This window comes from Aythya ferina (genome assembly GCF_964211825.1).
Source record: "Aythya ferina genome assembly, contig: HAP1_SCAFFOLD_62, whole genome shotgun sequence".
NCBI lineage: Eukaryota > Metazoa > Chordata > Aves > Anseriformes > Anatidae > Aythya > Aythya ferina.
Window position 1 is genome coordinate 409,630 of NW_028181446.1, and position 20,881 is coordinate 430,510.

Here is a 20,881-nt window from a genome sequence, read left to right on the forward strand (position 1 = left end):
AGACACAGCACAACTAGGTAAGTTACTCTCATCTGCTCCCTTACCTCTGCCGCTTACCAGCCCCCGAGGCAGATGCTTCAATCTACCCTCTTCAAACAGCTACAACACCTCTAAAAGACAAAGAGGGGATGCTTAGAGGAACAGTGAGACCTACAACACAACAACTGCTACATCTGTTCCTCACTCACCTTGCCAGAGGCAGCTCTGCGTGTGGCGTCCCAGGTTGTACACTGCGTTACCTAACCCTTACCGTAACCCTTACCCTAACCCTTCTCACCCTTACCATTACCCAAATCCTTACCTTTACTTTTTCCTTACCCTTACTCTTTCCTTTAACCATAACCTTACCCTTACCCTATACCTTACTCCAACCCTTCCCCTTACCTTCCCCTTCCCCTTACACTTAACCTAACCCTTACCCTTCTGCTTCCCCTAAAACATATCCTAACACTTTCCCTTACCCTTAAACTTACCCTAACCCTTTCTATTACCCTTACACTTACTCTTGCCCTAATCCTTGCTTGCACCCTTACACTTATCCTAACCCTTACCCTTACCCTTACTCAAACCCTTACCCTGACCCGTACCATTTCCCTTACCCTTACCCTTATTCATACCATTACCCTTACCCTTAACCTTACCCTTACCCTAACACTTACCCTAACCCTTAACCTTTCTGCTACACTTACCCTTTTCCTAAACCTAAACCTTACCCTTACCCTTACCCTTAACCTAAGCCTAAACCTCAAACCTTACCATAAAGCTTACCCTTTCTGCTACACTTACCCTTAGCCTAAATCTAAACCTTACTTTTACCCTTAGCCTAACCCTCACCCTTACCATTACCCATACCCTTATCCTTACCCTAACCCTTACCTTTACACTGACGGTTACCATTAACCTTACACTTACCCTAACACTTATCCTGAACCTAACCCTTACCCTAAACTTTACCCCAACCCTTACATTAACCCTTACCCTTACCCTAAACCTTACACTTACTCTTAACATTAACCTTACCCTTAACCTTTAGCTAATACTTAACCTTACGTTTTTCTCACCCTAACCCTATAATTAACCATAACCATTACGCTAACACTTAACCTTACCCTTACAATAAGCCATACAACAACACTTAAATGTACACTTACGCTTACAGTTACCCTAGGAATTACTCGTTCAATGACTCCTACCCTTACCCTTACACTTACCCTTACCCTTACCCTTCTCCATACCATTACCCTTACCCTAAACCTTACACTTACCCTTATCCTTACCCTAACCCTCACCCTTACCATTAACCATACCCTTACTCTTCTCCTTACCCTAAATCTTACCCCAACCCTAACCCTAACCCTTACATTAACCCTAACCCTTAACCTAAACCTTACACTTACTCTTAACCTTAACCTTACCCTTAAACTAATACATACCCGTACATTTCCCTCACCATAACCCTAATTTTAACAGTACCCATTACCCTAACACTTATCCTTACCTAACCCTAACCCTTACTCTAACCCTTACCCTGACCTGTACCCTTACACTTACCCTTACCCTTACACTTACCCTAACCCTTTCCCTTACCATTACTGATACCCTTACCCTGACCTGTACCCTTACACTTACCCTTACCCTTACACTTACCCTAACCCTTTCCCTTACCATTACCGATACCCTTACCCTTACCCTTACCCTTATCCTTACCCTTACCCTTACCTTTATCCTAACACCCTTACCCTAATCCTACACCTTTCTGCTACACTTACCCTTAGCCTAAATCTAAACCTTACACTTACCCTTACCCTTTCCCTCACCCTTACCATTACCCATATCCTTACTCTTCCTTTTACCGTTATCATTATCCTTAACCTTACCCTATCCCTTACAATTATCCTTGTCCATACAACTTACCCTTACCCTAACACTTACCCTTAACCTAACTCTATACCTAAACCTTACCTGAAACCTTACCCTGACCGTTACATTAACCCTAACCCTTATCCTAAACCTTACTCTTAACCTTAACCTTACCCGTAACCTTAACCTAATCCTTACCCTTACGTTTCCCTCACCATAAGCCTAAAATTTACCCTAACCATTACCCTAACACCCTTACCCTAACCCTTACTCTAACCCTTACAATGACCCATACCCTTACACATACACTTACACTTACTCTTACCCTAAACCTTACCCTTACCCCAACACTTACCCTTATCGTAAACCTTACCCTTTCTGCTACACTTACCATTAGCCTAAATCTAAATCTTACACTTACCCTTACTTGAACCGAATACTTACCCTTACGTTTCCCTCACCCTAACCCTAAAATTAACCCTAACCATTATTCTAACCCTTACCCTCACCCATACCCTTACACTCACCCTTACCCTTACATTACCATAACTCTTACCCATACCATAACCCATACCCTAACACATATTTGTACCCTTAACCTTACCGTTACCCTTACCCTTACCCTTACTCTATCCGTTACCCTTACGCTTACCCTTAACATAAACATTACCATTAATCTTACCCTTACGCTAACCCTTACCCTTACCCTATCCCTTACACTTTTCCTTATCCATACCCTTAACCTTACCCCAACCCTTACCCTTAAGCTGAACCTAACCCTAAACCTTACCCCAAACCTTTCCCTGAACCTTACATTAACACTAACCCTTAACCTAAACCTTACACTTACTCTTAACCTTAACCTTTCCCTTAACCTTACCCTTAACCTTAAGCTAGTACTTAACCTTACATTTTTCTCACCCTAATCCTAAAATTAACCCTAACCATTACCCTAACACTTAACCGTTACACTTACCCTTATTCTATCCGTTACCCTTACGCTTTCCCTTAACATAAACCTTACCCTTGACCTTACCCTTACCATAAGCCATACAACAACACTTAAATGTACACTTATGCTTACACTTACCCTAGCAATTACTCGTACAATTACCCTTACCCTTAACCTAAGCCGAAACTTTAAACCTTACAGTAAACCTTACCCTTTCTGCTACACTTACCCTTAGCCTAAATCTAAACCTTACACTTACCCTTACTGTAACCCTCACCCTTATCATTACCAATACCCTTACTCTTACCCTTACCCTAACCCTTACAATTACCCGTACTTTTACACATACCCTTACACTTACCCTTACTCTTAAACTTACACTAACCCTTACCCTTAACTAAATCTAACCCTTACACTAAACATCATCCTTACCCTTACCATTATCCCTTCTCTTACCCTTATCCTAAACGTTTCCCAAACCCTTACCCTTACATTAAACCGAACCCTTACCATAACTCTTAACCTTATCCTTAAACTTAACCTAATACTTACCCTTATGTTTCCCTCACCCTAAACCTAAAATTAGCCTAACAATTACCCTAACACTTACCCTTACTCTAACGCTTACCCTGAACTGTACCCTTACACTTCCACTTACCCACTTAAGTGTAAGAGTTAGGATAACGTTAACCTTAAGGGTGACCCTTTAGCTTATCCTTAATGTTTATGGTTAGGTTAAGAAAAAGGGTAATGGTTTGGTAAGGGTAAGGTTAAGGGTAATTTTACGAGTAATTGCTAGGGTAAGTGTAAGCGTAAGTGTACATGTAAGTGTTGTTGTATGGCTTATGGTAAGGGTAAGGTCAAGGGTAAGGTTTATGTTAAGGGTAAGCGTAAGGGTAAGGGATAGAGTAAGGGTAACGGTAAGGTTAAGGGTAACGGTAAGGTTAAGGGTACAAATATGTGTTAGGGTATGGGTTATGGTATGGGTAAGAATTAGGGTAAGTGTAAGGGTAAGGGTCAGGGTAAGGGTAAGAGTAAGGGTTAGGGTTAGGGTAAGGTTAAGTGTTAGGGTAATGGTTAGGGTTAGTTTTAGGGTTAAAGTCAGGAAAATGTATGCGTAAGTATTAGGTGAATGTTAAGGGTAAGGTTAAGGTTAAGAGTAAGTGTAAGGTTTAGGGTAAGGGTTAGGGTTAATGTAAGGGTCAGGGTAAGGGTTGGGGTAAGGTTTAGGGTAAGGGTTAGGTTATGAATAAGTGTTAGGGTAAGGGTAAGGTTAATGGTAACCGTAAGTGTAAGGGTAAGGGTTAGGGTAAGGGGAAGAGTAAGGGGAAGGGGAAGTCTAAGGGTCCGGGTCAGGGTAAAAGTTAGAGTAAGGGTTAGGGTTAGGGTTCGGTAAGGATAAGTGTTAGGGTAATGGGTACTGTTAAAATTAGGGTTATGGTGAGGGAAACGTAAGGGTATGTATTAGTTTAAGGGTAAGGTTAAAGTTAAGATTAAGTGTAAGGTTTAGGTTAAGGGTTAGGGTTAGAGTAAGGGTTAGGGTTAGGGTTGGGGTAAGGTTTAGTTTAAGGGTAAAAGTAAGTATAATGGTAAGGGTAAGAGTGAAGGTTAGGGTAATGGTTAGATTTAGGTAAGGGTGAGGGTTAGGGTAAGGTTTAGAATTAGGCAAAGGGTAAGTGTAGCAGAAAGGGTAAGGTTTAGGATAAGGGTAAGTGTTAGGATAAGGGTAAGGTTTAGGGTTAGCTTAATAGTAAGGTTAAGGGTAATTGTACGAGTAATTGCTAGGGTAAGTGCAAGCGTAAGTGTACATGTAAGTGTTGTGGTATGGCTTATGGTAAGCGTAAGGTCAAGGGTAAGGTTTATGTTAAGGGTAAGCGTAAGGGTAAGGGATAGAGTAAGGGTAAGGGTAAGGTTAAGGGTAACGGTAAGGTTAAGGGTACAAATATGTGTTAGGTTATGGGTTATGGTATGGGTAAGAATTAGGGTAAGTATAAGGGTAAGGGTAAGTGTAAGGGTACAGGTCAGGGTAAGGGTTAGAGTAAGGGTTAGGGTTAGGGTTAGGGTAAGGTTAAGTGTTAGGTTAATGGTTAGGGTTAGTTTTAGGGTTAAAGTCAGGAAAACGTATGCGTAAATATTAGGTTAATGTTAAGGGTAAGGTTAAGGTTAAGAGTAAGTGTAAGGTTTAGGGTAAGGGTTAGGGTTAATGTAAGGGTCAGGGTAAGGGTTGGGGTAAGGTTTAGGGTAAGGGTTAGGTTAAGGATAAGTGTTAGGGTAAGGGTAAGGTTAATGGTAACCGTAAGTGTAAAGGTAAGGGTTACGGTAAGGGTAAGAATAAGGGTATGGGTAATGGTAAGGGTGAGGGTTAGGCTAAGGGTAAGTGTAAGGTTTAGATTTAGGCTAAGGGTAAGTGTAGCAGAAAGGGTAAGGCTGACGGTAAGGGTAAGTGTTAGGATAAGGGTAAGGTTTAGGGTTAGGTTAAGGGTATGGGATCGGGTAAGGGTAAGGGTAAGGGTAAGGGTAAGGGTTATGGTAAGGGTACGGGTACGGGTAGAGGTATGTGTTAGAGTATGGGTTATGGTAAGGGTAAGGGTTAGGGTAAGGGTAAGTGTTGGGGTAATGGTTAGGGTTAATTTTAGGGTTAGGCTGAGGGAAAAGTAAGGGTAAGTATTAGGTTAAGGTTAAAGGTAAAGTTAAGGTTAAGTGTAAGTTTTAGGGTAAGGGTTAATGTAAGGGTCAGGGTAAGGGTTCAGGTAAGGTTTAGGGGTAGGGTTAGGTTAAGGTTAAGTGTTAGGGTAAGCGGAAGTTGTATGGATAAGGATAAGTGTAAGGAATAGGGTAAGGGTAAGTGTTAGGGTAAGGGTAAGGTTAATGGTAACCGTAAGTGTAAGGGTAAGGGTTAGGGTAAGGGGAAGAGTAAGGGGAAGGGGAAGGGGAAGTCTAAGGGTCCGGGTCAGGGTAAAAGTTAGAGTAAGGGTTAGGGTTAGGGTTCGGTAAGGATAAGTGTTAGGATAATGGTTACGGTTAATTTTAGGGTTATGGTGAGGGAAACGTAAGGGTATGTATTAGTTTAAGGGTAAGGTTAAAGTTAAGATTAAGTGTAAGGTTTAGGTTAAGGGTTAGGGTTAGAGTAAGGGTTAGGGTTAGGGTAAGGGTTAATGTAAGGGTCAGGGTAAGGGTTGGGGTAAGGTTTAGTTTAAGTGTAAAAGTAAGTATAATGGTAAGGGTAAGAGTGAAGGTTAGGGTAATGGTTAGATTTAGGTAAGGGTGAGGGTTAGGGTAAGGTTTAGAATTAGGCAAAGGGTATGTGTAGCAGAAAGGGTAAGGTTTAGGATAAGGGTAAGTGTTAGGATAAGGGTAAGGTTTAGGGTTAGCTTAATAGTAAGGTTAAGAGTAATAGTACGAGTAATTGCTAGGGTAAGTGCAAGCGTAAGTGTACATGTAAGTGTTGTTGTATGGCTTATGATAAGGTTTAGGTTAAGGTTAAGGTTTATGTTAAGTGTAAGTGTAAGGGTAACGGAGACAGTAAAGGTAAGGGTAAGGGGAACGGTAAGGTTAAGGCTACAAGTACGTGTTAGGGTATGGGTTATGGTAAGGGTAAGGGTTAGGGTAAGGGTAAGTGTAAGGGTACGGGTCAGGGTAAGGGTTAGAATAAGGGTTAGAGTTACGGTTAGGGTTAGGGTAAGGGTAAGTGTTGGGGTAATGGTTAGGGTTAATTTTAGGGTTAGGGTGAGGGAAACGTAAGGGTAAGTGTTAGTGTTATGGTTAAGGGTAAGGTTAAGAGTAAGTGTAAGTTTTAGGGTAAGGGTTAGGGTTAATGTAAGGTTCAGGGTAAGGGTTGGGGTAAGGTTTAGGGTTAGGGTTAGGTTAAGGGTAAAGATTAGGGCAAGGGTAAGGGCATGGATAAGGATAAGTGTAAGTGTTAGGGTAAGGGTAATGTTAAAGGTAACAGTAAGTGTAAGGAGAAGGGTTAGGGTAAGGGTAAGGGTAAGAGTATTGGTAATGATAAGGGTGAGGGTTACAGTAGGGGTAAATGCAAGGTTTAGATTTCGGCTAAGGGTAAGTGTAGCAGAAAGGGTAAGGTTTACTGTAAGGTTTCGGCTTAGGTTAAGGGTAAGGGTAAGGGTAATTGTACGAGTAATTTTAGGGTTAGGGTAAGGTCAAGTGTTAGGGTAATGTTTAGGGTTAATTTTAGGGTTAGGGTGAGGGAAACGTAAGGGTAAGTGTTAGTGTTATGGTTAAGGGTAAGGTTAAGAGTAAGTGTAAGTTTTAGGGTAAGGGTTAGGGTTAATGTAAGGTTCAGGGTAAGGGTTGGGGTAAGGTTTAGGGTTAGGGTTAGGTTAAGGGTAAAGATTAGGGCAAGGGTAAGGGCATGGATAAGGGTAAGTGTAAGTGTTAGGGTAAGGGTAATGTTAAAGGTAACAGTAAGTGTAAGGAGAAGGGTTAGGGTAAGGGTAAGGGTAAGAGTATTGGTAATGATAAGGGTGAGGGTTACAGTAGGGGTAAATGCAAGGTTTAGATTTCGGCTAAGGGTAAGTGTAGCAGAAAGGGTAAGGTTTACTGTAAGGTTTCGGCTTAGGTTAAGGGTAAGGGTAAGGGTAATTGTACGAGTAATTTTAGGGTTAGGGTAAGGTCAAGTGTTAGGGTAATGTTTAGGGTTAATTTTAGGGTTAGGGTGAGGGAAACGTAAGGGTAAGTATTAGGTTACAGCTAAGGTTAAGGTTAAGAGTAAGTGTAAGGTTTAGGCTAAGGGTTAGGGTTAATTTAAGGGTCAGGGTAAGGGTTGGGGTAAGGTTTAGGGTAAGGGTTAGGTTAAGGGTAAGTGTTAGGGTAAGAGTAAGGTTAATGGTAACCGTAAGTGTAAAGGTAAGGGTTAGGGTAAGGGTAAGAATAAGGGTATGGGTAATGGTAAGGGTGAGGGTTAGACTAAGGGTAAGTGTAAGGTTTAGATTTAGGCTAAGGGTAAGTGTAGCAGAAAGGGTAAGGTTTACGGTAAGGGTAAGTGTTAGGATAAGGGTAAGGTTTAGGGTTAGGTTAAGGGTAAGGGATAGGGTAAGGGATAGGGTAAGGGATAGGGATAGGGTAAGGTAAGGGTAAGGGTTAGGGTAACAGTAAGGGTAAGGGTACGGGTAGAAGTATGTGTTAGAGTAGGGGTTATGGTAAGGGTAAGGGTAAGGGTTAGGGTAAGAGTAAGTGTAAGGGTATGTGTAAGTGTACGGGTCACTGTAAGTGTTAGAGTAAGGGTTATGTTAGGGGTAACTGTTAGGGTAATGGTTAGGGTTAATTTTAGGGTTAGTGTGAGGAAAACGTAAAGGTAAGTATTAGGTTAAGGTTAAGAGCAAGTGTAAGGTTTAGGTTAAGGGTAAGGGTTAATGTAAGCGTCCTGGAAAGGGTTCAGGTAAGGTTTAGGGTTAGAGTTAGGTTAGGGTTAAGTGTTAGGAAAAGGGTAAGTTGTATGTATAAGAATAAGTGTGAGAGTAAGGGTATTGGTAATGATAAGGGTGAGGGTTAAGGATAAGGTATAAGGATAAGAGTATTTTAATTTTTTAATTCAATTAATTTTAAATTAAAATTTTTTAATTTAATTAATTAATATTTTAATTGTACGAGTAATTGTTAGGGTAAGTTTAAGCGTAAGTGTACATTTAAGTGTTGTTGTATGGCTTATTTTAAGGGTAAGGTTAAGTGTTAGCGTAATGGTTATGGTTAATTATAGGGTTAGGGTGAGAAAAACGTAAGGTTAAGTATTAGCTTAAGGTTAAGGGTAAGGTTAATGTTAAGAGTAAGTGTAAGGTTTAGGGTAAGGGTTAGGGTTAATGTAAGGGTCAGGGTAAGGGTTGGGGTAAGGTTTAGGGTAAGGGTTAGGTTAAGGATAAGCGTTAGGGTAAGGGTTAGGTTAATGGTAACCGTTAAGTGTAAAGGTAAGGGTTAGGGTAAGGATAAGGGTATGGGTAATGGTAAGGGTGAGGGTTATGCTAAGAGTAAGTGTAAGGTTTAGATTTAGGCTAAGGATAAGTGTAGCAGAAAGGGTAAGGTTTACGGTAAGGTTTAAGGTTTAGGGTTAGGTTAAGGGTACGGGTAAGGGTAAGGGTACGGGTCAGGGTAAGGGTTACAGTAAGGGTTTGAGTAAGGGTAAGGGTAAGGGTTAGGATAAGTGTAAGGGTGCAAGCAAGGATTAGGGCAAGAGTAAGTGTAAGGGTAATAGAAAGGGTTAGGGTAAGTTTAAGGGTAAGGGAAAGTGTTAGGATATGTTTTAGGGGAAGCAGAAGGGTAAGGGTTAGGTTAAGTGTAAGGGGAAGGGGAAGGTAAGGGGAAGGGTTGGAGTAAGGTATAGGGTAAGGGTAAGGTTATGGTTAAAGGAAAGAGTAAGGGTAAGGAAAAAGTAAAGGTAAGGATTTGGGTAATGGTAAGGGTGAGAAGGGTTAGGGTAAGGGTTACGGTAAGGGTTAGGTAACGCAGTGTACAACCTGGGACGTCACACGCAGAGCTGCCTCTGGCAAGGTGAGTGAGGAACAGATGTAGCAGTTGTTGTGTTGTAGGTCTCACTGTTCCTCTAAGCATCCCCTCTTTGTCTTTTAGAGGTGTTGTAGCTGTTTGAAGAGGGTAGATTGAAGCATCTGCCTCGGGGGCTGGTAAGCGGCAGAGGTAAGGGAGCAGATGAGAGTAACTTACCTAGTTGTGCTGTGTCTTTGGATGCTGCATCGGCCTATGCGTTTCTTTTTCTTTCACAGGTGTCTCGCACAGGCTCAAAGGAGCAAACTGCACTCTGAAGAGCTGTGTAAGAAGAGGGGCTGGTCATGAGCTGGGTTGGAGCAGAACGACCAAGTAGCACAAGGTGACTATGAAAGGTGTCCGTCTTGCTTTGCAGGTGCCGTGGCAGGCTCTCCACAGAAGTGGATAAGGATATGAGATAAGGCCAGAGAGCGACAAGGAGCGGCACGTGCAGGGATGGTTTTGAAGCGCTGCGGTGGCTTACTCTTCTGTTCATCAGGTGCCACAGGCAAGGTGGGTTGTAACATCAGTCGTTATATTTGCATGAAAGCAGTTCACTTGAATGCCACAGTGCATCTGAGTAGGGTGTTCTAGCAGAACAAGCTTGTCTGGCACAGCGGTGCCTGATGGCAGTGTGTTTCCTCAGGTGAAGAGGTGCCTGAAGCCCCATCCTATCTAGCCTGCACACAATTATCTGAGAATGAAAGCTGCTTTCCAGTAATTCAGAAAGCCAAGTTACGTCTCAGCCTTGAGCATCTCGGGCTTTTGGGCCTGTCTGTAAAATTTGGCGCCAGCACTAATACTTTTTTTGGCATATGTTTAGCGTTTGGGGCCTGTGTCTGGGATTTGGGCCCTGTCTCGAACCACTGGGGCTTTGTCCTGGGTTTTGGAGCCTGCCTCTAGAGTTCAGGGCCTGTGATTAGGCTTTTGGGGTCTGTGTCTGGGGGCCGGTATCTGGGGGCAAGGGGGGAGCTGCTTGTAGACCCTAGGGGCCAGCATTGAGGGGGTTGGGAGCTGACTCTACACCTTTGGGGCCTGCTTCTGGGGGCGGGGGGGGGGTTGAGACCAGCATCTGGGGGAGGGGTGGGAGCTCTTTGTATTCCTTTGGAGCCTGTGTCGGGGGGCGGGGGGGGGGGGAAGGGGAGGGTTGGTTGGGAGGTGCTTGTACACAGTTGGAGCCTGGGTTGTGGGAGGAGGTTTGGAGCTGCTTCTACACCTTTGGGCCTGGCATCGGGGGTAGGGGGTTGGGTGCTGGTTGTAGGGGCCTGTGTTTGGGGGGGGGGGCTTGGGACCTGCGTCTGGGGGAGGGGTGGGAGCTGCTTGTACACCTTTGGGGCCTGCATGTGTGGGGGGTCAGGGCCTGTGTCTAGCGGGCTGGGAACTGCTTGTACAATGTAGGAATCTGTTTCTGCAGGGTGGCTGGGAGCTGTTTGTACAACTTTGGGGCCAGCATCTGGGGGTGGCTGGGAGCTGCCTGTACACTGTAGGGGCCTGTGTTTGTGGGGGGCTTGGGGGCCTCCCTCGGGGGGGGGGGGGGGAGGGTTGGGAGCTGCTTGTATAGGGTAGGGGGCCTGCCTGGCAGGGGTTGGGAGCTGCTTGTAGAATTTGGGTCGCTGTGTCTGGGGGGGCGGTTGGGGCCTGTGTCTCAGGGGTGTTGGGAACTGGTTGTATACCTTTGGGTCATGTCTTTGGGGGGAGCTACTTGTACACTTTAGGGGTCTGTATTTGAGCGGGGTTGGGAGCTGCTTGTGCACTTTTGGACCTATGTTTAGGCTGGTTGGGAGTTGCTCATGCATTCTAGGTGCCTCCCTTTTGAGAAGGGTTGGGGCCTGCATCTGTGGGTGGTTGGGAGCTGCTTGTACACTATAGGGGCCATGGTCTTGGAGGGGGGTCTGGGCTGTTTATACACCTCTGTGGCCTGTGTTTGGGGGGGGGGGGGGGGTGGGCCTGTGCCTGGGGAAGTTGGGAGCTGTTTGTTCACTCTAGGAGCCTCCATTTGGGGGTCTTTGGGGCCTCCCTTTGAGGGGGAGGGAGTTGGGAGTTGGTTGTACACCTCTGCATCCCGTGTCTTGGGGGGGGTGGGGGGAGTGGGACCGGTCTCTGAAGGGGCGGGTTGTGAGCTGCTTGTACACCTGTGTCGGGGGGAGGGTAGGGAGGTTGGCGGGGGTCGGGTCCGGATCTTGGGCCAGTGTCTGGGTGGAGTCCAGTTCTTGGGAGGGGGTGGTGGGGTAGGAGCTGCTTGTGGGCAGTTGGGGTCTGCATCTGGGTGTGGTTGGTGCCTGCTTCTGTTGGCAGTTTGGGGCCTGCTTGTAGACTTGTGCAGCCTGGGTTTGGGGGCTTTTCTGTAACGTTTGGGGCCTGCATTTTTGCTTTGGGATGCATCTTGAGCTTTTGAGGCCTAGCAGTAGCATTTGGGGCCTGCATCTGGGGCTTTTCTGTAGCATTTTGGTTGCGTATTTGTGATTTGGGGCCTGTATCCAGGGTTTTGCCTTTTTTGTAGTTTCCATCTTTGTGTGTGTGTGTTTCGTTGTTGGTTGTCTGGGGTTAGGGGCAGTTTGGGGTTTGGATTAAGGTCAGTGTCATTAGCGTTAGGGGGTTGATAATAAGGGTTAGGGTTGTGGTTAGAGTTGTTAGGTTTAAGGGGAATAAGGATTTCAGGGTAAGGGGATCAAGGTTGTGGGAATAAAAATGTTGTTTTTGCGCAGTTACATCCTTTAGAGGGAAGGAAGGTGGTATTGAGATATGCTTGCAGTGATAAGACAGCTTAACAGTGTGAAATGAGTTCATCTGATTCGTGTCAATATGGAACAATGCTAGGGCCGCATGATATGATGAAAAGTCTGAGAAAACCAGAGTGGTTAATATATATAGTTCTTGAATCTTGCAAAGGAATGGTCCAGCAATTCGGGTCAATAGGGGATAAGAGAACAAAGGGGTTTCAGAATAACTGCTAACTATTACAACTGTTGCATGGGACACTATGCAAGTGTCTGCCATCCAGCCAAGATGGACAAAGGAGATGGACAAGAGAAAAGCCTGGGAGGAAGACTACGAGCCTTCAGTACGAGCGGCCCCCAGAGGGACCACCGGAGACTGATAACGCCTGCACCAGTGGGAGGGTTTGGATTCTGGGAACTAATTAGAATAACCCTGCCTTTTGTAGAAGTAGTAATGAATATGTATTAGCCTAGCAGCATAAAAACCAGCCGCCTGATGTAACTTGTGTGCGTCTTGGTGGAGCAGAGACTCCTGGCGCACCCAGCGCTGCTTGCTTACCTCTATTCATTTAATAAATTGTAAATTTCAATTGCAATCCTATTTGGGACCCAGTCATTTATTACAAGTGGGCGCTCGTCCGGGAGGGCTTTGGTTCCTGATTTCTGGTTTGATCTAGGAGAGGCACCCCCACCATTTGGTGGCTGCTGTTTGAGTCAGGTCGGAACTAATGGCATCTTGAACCTGAATAAAGGTAAGCAACGTTTCTGATTCTTTTTTTCAGCTCCCTTGCCAGCTGCAGCACTATATTTTGCCCGTAACTGTGTGTGTTAAGATCCGAACGAAGATGACGGAGTCGTAAGCATTTAAAGCGTATACCGTTCGGTTGGGTGGGGTTCGGTTGCCTGTGTGTGTAAGAGTGTGACTGAGATGGAACTTAGTTCTGAAGCGATTGTGGAGGTCTTCTAACCGCAGTTCCAATCTCCCGCGAGGGACTTGGCCGGTGAAGGACCGAAGGGATTCCTATAGGATTTGTGGGTGTGTGATAGGTCCTCGACCCCCTGCAAGACACTCTTACTAAGGTAACCAAGGGCTGTGGGAATTGCCAGAGTAAAATTCCTAGGTGGGTCAGACAAAATCGAAGACCAGAGACCAGAAGAAAGGGAGCAAATTACCAGTCATACCACCAGAAAGTCCATTAGGAATAACGATTCGAAATTGGAATGATAGGGACCCCAGAAAAGGAAAAAGTAAATTAAAAATGGTCCAGTATTGTGTGACAGAATGGCCAAAGGAGCCTTTAAGACTACATGTCTTTTGGCCTGTTTTTGGATCCTTCGAAGACTGGATTTGCCAGGCCTTAAATATCCATGTTAATTCAAAGGAACCTTTTAGCCAGGAAGAAAGTGATTATGCAGGATTATGGATCAGGAAGACTTCAGGTCCTTTTCCAGCCTCAATATTTACACTAAAAGCAGGTAAGAAATTTGAAGAACAAGAAGAACATGAAAAAGAAAAAGAAGATAAACGTGAGCCGTTGGATAAGCTACCACCTCCATATCCTAACAATCCACCCCCGGCGGCTCCCCCTCCGGTGGCTGTGGTATCGCCACCAGTACCACCGTTGCCCCAGCTTCCACCACCAACAGCACCAGAATTAGACCGACCTCCGGCCGCATGCAGGAGAAGTAGGACGGATGTATCTGAGAGGGCTTCTCTATATCCCTTAAGGGAGGTAACTGGTGTATAACTGGTGCGCGTCTTGGTGGAGCAGAGACTCCCGGCGTACCCAGCACTGTTTGCTTACCTCTATTCATTCAGTGAATTGTAAACTTTGATTGTAATCCTATTTGGGACTTTTATTTATTATAACAGACAACCTTGTAAAACGCAGACAACCAGAATCCTTACAGCAATTAGGTGGAAATCACGGCGTAAGAAACATTACCACCTCAAAGAGTAAAAACCTCAAAAGAAATGTGACTTGTAACAGGCCAGCAGCTGTGTATTTTCTGTGAAGCACCAGCTAGATTATGAACCTTGAATAGCACAGTTAAAGGGGAAACAGGGGAGGGTCCCGGTCCTCGGCAGAAAAAAAAAGTGTATAAACTGTGTATGGAATTAGTAGGCACCCTCCTGCTTGTGGGACACCCGCCATTGTAATCTCGAATAATAATGCTACTGTACTGAGATCCTCGACTCAGCCTATGCTATTTGCTACAGATAAGACAATGAACAAACATTTATGGTGTATTACCCTAAGTTTTTGGGTTAGGGTTTTTTGCGACTTAATGTTTTGGGGTTAGGGTTTGGAGCGCCATTATTCCATTATTGTTGTTGTATGGCTTATGGTAAGGGTAAGGTCAAGGGTAAGGTTTATGTTAAGGGTAAGCGTAAGGGTAAGGGATAGAGTAAGGGTAACGGTAAGGTTAAGGGTAACGGTAAGGTTAAGGGTACAAATATGTGTTAGGGTATGGGTTATGGTATGGGTAAGAATTAGGGTGAGTATAAGGGTAAGGGTAAGTGTAAGGGTACAGGTCAGGGTAAGGGTTAGAGTAAGGGTTAGGGTTAGGGTTAGGGTAAGGTTAAGTGTTAGGGTAATGGTTAGGGTTAGTTTTAGGGTTAAAGTCAGGAAAACGTATGCGTAAGTATTAGGTTAATGTTAAGGGTAAGGTTAAGGTTAAGAGTAAGTGTAAGGTTTAGGGTAAGGGTTTGGGTTAATGTAAGGGTCAGGGTAAGGGTTGGGGTAAGGTTTAGGGTAAGGGTTAGGTTAAGGATAAGTGTTAGGGTAAGGGTAAGGTTAATGGTAACCGTAAGTGTAAAGGTAAGGGTTCGGGAAAGGGTAAGAATAAGGGTATGGGTAATGGTAAGGCTGAGGGTTAGGCTAAGGGTAAGTGTAAGGTTTAGATTTAGGCTAAGGGTAAGTGTAGCAGAAAGGGTAAGGTTTACGGTAAGGGTAAGTGTTAGGATAAGGGTAAGGTTTAGGGTTAGGTTAAGGGTAAGGTATAGGGTAAGGGTAAGAGTAAGGGTAAGGGTAAGGGTAAGGGTAAGGGTAAGGGCAATGGTAACGGTAACAGTAAGGGTAAGTGTTACGGTAAGGGTAAGGGTTACCGTAAGGGTATGGGTACGGGTAGAGGTATGTGTTAGAGTATGGGTTATGGTAAGGGTAAGGGTTAGGGTAAGGGTAAGTGTTGGGGTAATGGTTAGAGTTAATTTTAGGGTTAGGGTGCGGGAAACGTAAGGGTAAGTATTAGGTTAAGGTTAAGGGTAAAGTTAAGGTTAAGTGTAAGTTTTAGGGTAAGGGTTAATGTAAGGGTCAGGGTAAGGGTTCAGGTAAGGTTTAGGGTTAGGGTTAGGTTAAGGTTAAGTGTTAGGGTAAGCGGAAGTTGTATGGATAAGGATAAGTGTAAGGAATAGGGTAAGGGTAAGTGTTAGGGTAAGGGTAAGATTAATGGTAACCGTAAGTGTTAGGGTAAGGGTAAGAGTAAGGGGAAGTGGAAGGGGAAGGGGAAGGGGAAGGGGAAGGGGAAGTCTAAGGGTCCGGGTCAGGGTAAAAGTTAGAGTAAGGGTTAGGGTTAGGGTTCGGTAAGGATAAGTGTTAGGGTAATGGTTACGGTTAATTTTAGGGTTATGATGAGGGAAACGTAAGGGTATGTATTAGTTTAAGGGTAAGGTTAAAGTTAAGATTAAGTGTAAGGTTTAGGTTAAGGGTTAAGGTTAGAGTAAGGGTTAGGGTTAGGGTTAGGGTTAGGGTTAGGGTTAGGGTTAGGGTTAGGGTTAGGGTTAGGGTTAGGGTTAGGGTAAGGGTTAGGGATAATGTAAGGGTCAGGGTAAGGGTTGGGGTAAGGTTTAGGTTAAGGGTAAAAGTAAGTATAATGGTAAGGGTAAGAGTGAAGGTTAGGGTAATGGTTAGATTTAGGTAAGGGTGAGGGTTAGGGTAAGATTTAGAATTAGGCAAAGGGTAAGTGTAGCAGAAAGGGTAAGGTTTAGGATAAGGGTAAGTGTTAGGATAAGGGTAAGGTTTAGGGTTAGCTTAATAGTAAGGTTAAGGGTAATTGTACGAGTAATTGCTAGGGTAAGTACAAGCGTAAGTGCACATGTAAGTGTTGTTGTATGGCTTATGATAAGGGTTAGGTTAAGGTTAAGGTTTATGTTAAGTGTAAGTGTAAGTATAAGGGTAACGGAGACAGTAAAGGTAAGGGTAAGGGTAAGGGGAACGGTTAGGTTAAGGCTACAAGTACGTGTTAGGGTATGGGTTATGCTAAGGGAAAGGCTTAGGGTAAGGGTACGGGTCAGGGTAAGGGTTAGAGTAAGGGTTAGAGATTACGGTTAGGGTTAGGGTAAGGGTAAGTGTTAGGGTAATGGTTAGGGTTAATTTTAGGGTTAGGGTGAGGGAAACGTAAGGGTAAGTATTAGGTTAATGTTAAGGGTAAGGTTACGGTTAAGAGTAAGTGTAAGTTTTAGGGTAAGGGTTAGGGTTAATGTAAGGGTCAGGGTAAGGGCTGGGATAAGGTTTAGGGTTAGGGTTAGGTTAAGGGTAAGGATTAGGGTAAGGGTAAGGGCATGGATAAGGATAAGTGTAAGTGTTAGGGTAAGGGTAATGTTAAAGGTAACAGTAAGTGTAAGGAGAAGGGTTAGGGTAAGGGTAAGAGAAAGGGTATTGGTAATGATAAGGGTGAGAGTTACAGTAAGGGTAAGATTTAAAGTAATGTTTAGTAAGATTTAAAGTAAGGTTTAGATTTAGGCTAAGGGTAAATGTAGCAGAAAGGGTAAGGTTTACTGTAAGGTTTAAGGTTTCGGTTTAGGTTAAGGGTAAGGGTAAGGGTAAGGGTAATTGTACTAGGAATTGCTAGGGTAAGTGTAAGCGTAAGTGTACATGTAAGTGTTGTTGTATGGCTTATGGTAAGGGTAAGGTCAAAAGTAAGGTTTATGTAAAGAGTAAGCTTAAGGGTAACGGATAGAGTAAGGGTAAGGGTAAGGTTAAGGGTAATGGTAAGGTTAAGGGTACAAATATGTGTTAGGGTATGGGTTATGGTATGGGTAAGAATTAGGGTAAGTAAAAGGGTAAGGGTAAGGGTAAGTGTAAGGGTACGGGTCAGGGTAAGGGTTAGAGTAAGGGTTAGGGTTAGGGTTAGGGTAAGGTTAAGTGTTAGGGTAATGGTTAGGATTAGTTTAAGGGTTAAAGTCAGGAAAACGTATGCGTAAGTATTAGGTTAATGTAAAGGGTAAGGTTAAGAGTAAGTGTAAGGTTTAGGGTAAGGGTTAGGGTTAATGTAAGGGTCAGGGTAAGGGTTGGGGTAAGGTTTAGCGTAAGGGTTAGGTTAAGGATAAGTGTTAGGGTAAGGGTAAGGTTAATGGTAACCGTAAGTGTAAAGGTAAGGGTTATGGTAAGGGTAAGAATAAGGGTATGGGTAATGGTAGCAGAAAGGGTAAGGTTTCCGGTAAGGGTAAGTGTTAGGATAAGGGTAAGGTTTAGGGTTAGGGTAAGGGTAAGGGATAGGGTAAGGGTAAGGGTAAGAGTAAGGGAAAGGGAAAGGGAAAGGGTAAGGGTAAGGGTAAGGGTAAGGGTAGGGTAAGGGTAAGGGTTACGGTAAGGGTAAGGGTTACCGTAAGGGTACGGGTACGGGTAGAAGTATGTGTTAGAGTATGGGTTATGGTAAGGGTAAGGGTTAGGGTAAGGGTAAGTGTAGGGGTAATGGTTAGGGTTAATTTTAGGGTTAGGCTGAGGGAAAAGTAAGGGTAAGTATTAGGTTAAGGTTAAGGATAAGGTTAAGGTTAAGTGTAAGTTTTAGGGTAAGGGTTAATGTAAGGGTCAGGGTAAGGGTTCAGGTAAGGTTTAGGGTTAGGGTTAGGTTAAGGTTAAGTGTTAGGGTAAGCGTAAGTTGTATGGATAAGTATAAGTGTAAGGGATAGGGTAAGAGTAAGTTTTAGGGTAAGGGTTAGGGTTAATGTAAGGGTCAGGGTAAGGGCTGGGATAAGGTTTAGGGTTAGGGTTAGGTTAAGGGTAAGGATTAGGGTAAGGGTAAGGGCATGGATAAGGATAAGTGTAAGTGTTAGGGTAAGGGTAATGTTAAAGGTAACAGTAAGTGTAAGGAGAAGGGTTAGGGTAAGGGTAAGAGAAAGGGTATTGGTAATGATAAGGGTGAGAGTTACAGTAAGGGTAAGATTTAAAGTAATGTTTAGTAAGATTTAAAGTAAGGTTTAGATTTAGGCTAAGGGTAAATGTAGCAGAAAGGGTAAGGTTTACTGTAAGGTTTAAGGTTTCGGTTTAGGTTAAGGGTAAGGGTAAGGGTAAGGGTAATTGTACTAGGAATTGCTAGGGTAAGTGTAAGCGTAAGTGTACATGTAAGTGTTGTTGTATGGCTTATGGTAAGGGTAAGGTCAAAAGTAAGGTTTATGTAAAGAGTAAGCTTAAGGGTAACGGATAGAGTAAGGGTAAGGGTAAGGTTAAGGGTAATGGTAAGGTTAAGGGTACAAATATGTGTTAGGGTATGGGTTATGGTATGGGTAAGAATTAGGGTAAGTAAAAGGGTAAGGGTAAGGGTAAGTGTAAGGGTACGGGTCAGGGTAAGGGTTAGAGTAAGGGTTAGGGTTAGGGTTAGGGTTAGGGTAAGGTTAAGTGTTAGGGTAATGGTTAGGATTAGTTTAAGGGTTAAAGTCAGGAAAACGTATGCGTAAGTATTAGGTTAATGTAAAGGGTAAGGTTAAGAGTAAGTGTAAGGTTTAGGGTAAGGGTTAGGGTTAATGTAAGGGTCAGGGTAAGGGTTGGGGTAAGGTTTAGCGTAAGGGTTAGGTTAAGGATAAGTGTTAGGGTAAGGGTAAGGTTAATGGTAACCGTAAGTGTAAAGGTAAGGGTTATGGTAAGGGTAAGAATAAGGGTATGGGTAATGGTAGCAGAAAGGGTAAGGTTTCCGGTAAGGGTAAGTGTTAGGATAAGGGTAAGGTTTAGGGTTAGGGTAAGGGTAAGGGATAGGGTAAGGGTAAGGGTAAGAGTAAGGGAAAGGGAAAGGGAAAGGGTAAGGGTAAGGGTAAGGGTAAGGGTAGGGTAAGGGTAAGGGTTACGGTAAGGGTAAGGGTTACCGTAAGGGTACGGGTACGGGTAGAAGTATGTGTTAGAGTATGGGTTATGGTAAGGGTAAGGGTTAGGGTAAGGGTAAGTGTAGGGGTAATGGTTAGGGTTAATTTTAGGGTTAGGCTGAGGGAAAAGTAAGGGTAAGTATTAGGTTAAGGTTAAGGATAAGGTTAAGGTTAAGTGTAAGTTTTAGGGTAAGGGTTAATGTAAGGGTCAGGGTAAGGGTTCAGGTAAGGTTTAGGGTTAGGGTTAGGTTAAGGTTAAGTGTTAGGGTAAGCGTAAGTTGTATGGATAAGTATAAGTGTAAGGGATAGGGTAAGAGTAAGTGTTAGGGTAAGGGTAAGGTTAATGGTAACTGTAAGTGTAAGGGTAAGGGTTAGGGTAAGGGTAAGCGTAAGGGGAAGGGTAAGGGGAAGTCTAAGGTCAGGGTTTAAAGTTAGAGTAAGGGTTAGGGTTAGGGTTAGGTAAGGATAAGTGTTAGGGTAATGGTTACGGTTAATTTTAGGGTTATGATGAGGGAAACGTAAGGGTATGTATTAGTTTAAGGGTAAGGTTAAAGTTAAGATTAAGTGTAAGGTTAAAGTTAAGACTAAGTGTAAGGTTTAGGTTAAGGGTTAGGGTTAGAGTAAGGGTTAGGGTTAGGTTTAGGGTAAGGGTTAGGGTTAATGTAAGGGTCAGGGTAAGGGTTGGGGTAAGGTTTAGGTTAAGGGTAAAAGTAAGTATAATGGTAAGGGTAAGGGTGAGGGCTAGCGTAATGGTTAGATTTAAGCAAGGGTGAGGGTTAGGGTAAGGTTTAGAATTAGGCAAAGGGTAAGTGTAGCAGAAAGGGTAAGGTTTAGGATAAGGGTAAGTGTTATCATAAGGGTAAGGTTTAGGGTTAGCTTAATAGTAAGGTTAAGGGTAATTGTACGAGTAATTGCTAGGGTAAGTGCAAGAGTAAGTGTACATGTAAGAGTTGTTGTATGCCTTATGATAAGGGTTAGGTTAAGGTTAAGGTTTATGTTAAGTGTAAGTTTAAGGCTAACAGAGACAGTAAAGGTAAGGGTAAGGGGAACGGTAAGGTTAAGGCTACAAGTACGTGTTAGTGTATGGGTCATGGTAAGGGAAAGGCTTAGGGTAAGGGTAAGTGTAAGGGTACGGGTCAGGGTAAGGGTTACAGTAAGGGTTAGAGTTACGGTTAGGGTTAGGGTAAGGGTAAGTGTTAGGGTAATGGTTAGGGTTAATTTTAGGACTTAGGGTGAGGGAAACGTAAGGGTAAGTGTTAGGGTAATGGTTAAGGGTAAGGTTAAGGTTAAGAGTAAGTGTAAGCTTTAGGGTAAGGGTTAGGGTTAATGTAAGGGTCAGGGTAAAGGCTGGGATAAGGTTTAGGGTTAGGGTTAGGTTAAGGGTAAAGATTAGGGTAAGGGTAAGGGCATGGATAAGGATAAGTGTAAGTGTTAGGGTAAGGGTAATGTTAAAGGTAACAGTAAGTGTAAGGAGAAGGGTTAGGGTAAGGGTAAGAGTAAGGGTATTGGTAATGATAAGGGTGAGGGTTACAGTAGGGGTAAGTGTAAGGTTTAGATTTAGGCTAAGGGTAAGTGTAGCAGAAAGGGTAAGGTTTACTGTAAGGTTTAGGCTTAGGTTAAGGGTAAGGGTAAGGGTAATTGTATGAGTAATTTTAGGGTTAGGTTAAGGTTAAGTGTTAGGGTAATGGTTAGGGTAAATTTAAGGGTTAAAGTCAGGAAAACATATGCGTAAGTATTAGGTTAATGTTAAGAGTAAAGTTAAGGTTAAGAGTAAGTGTAAGGTTTAGG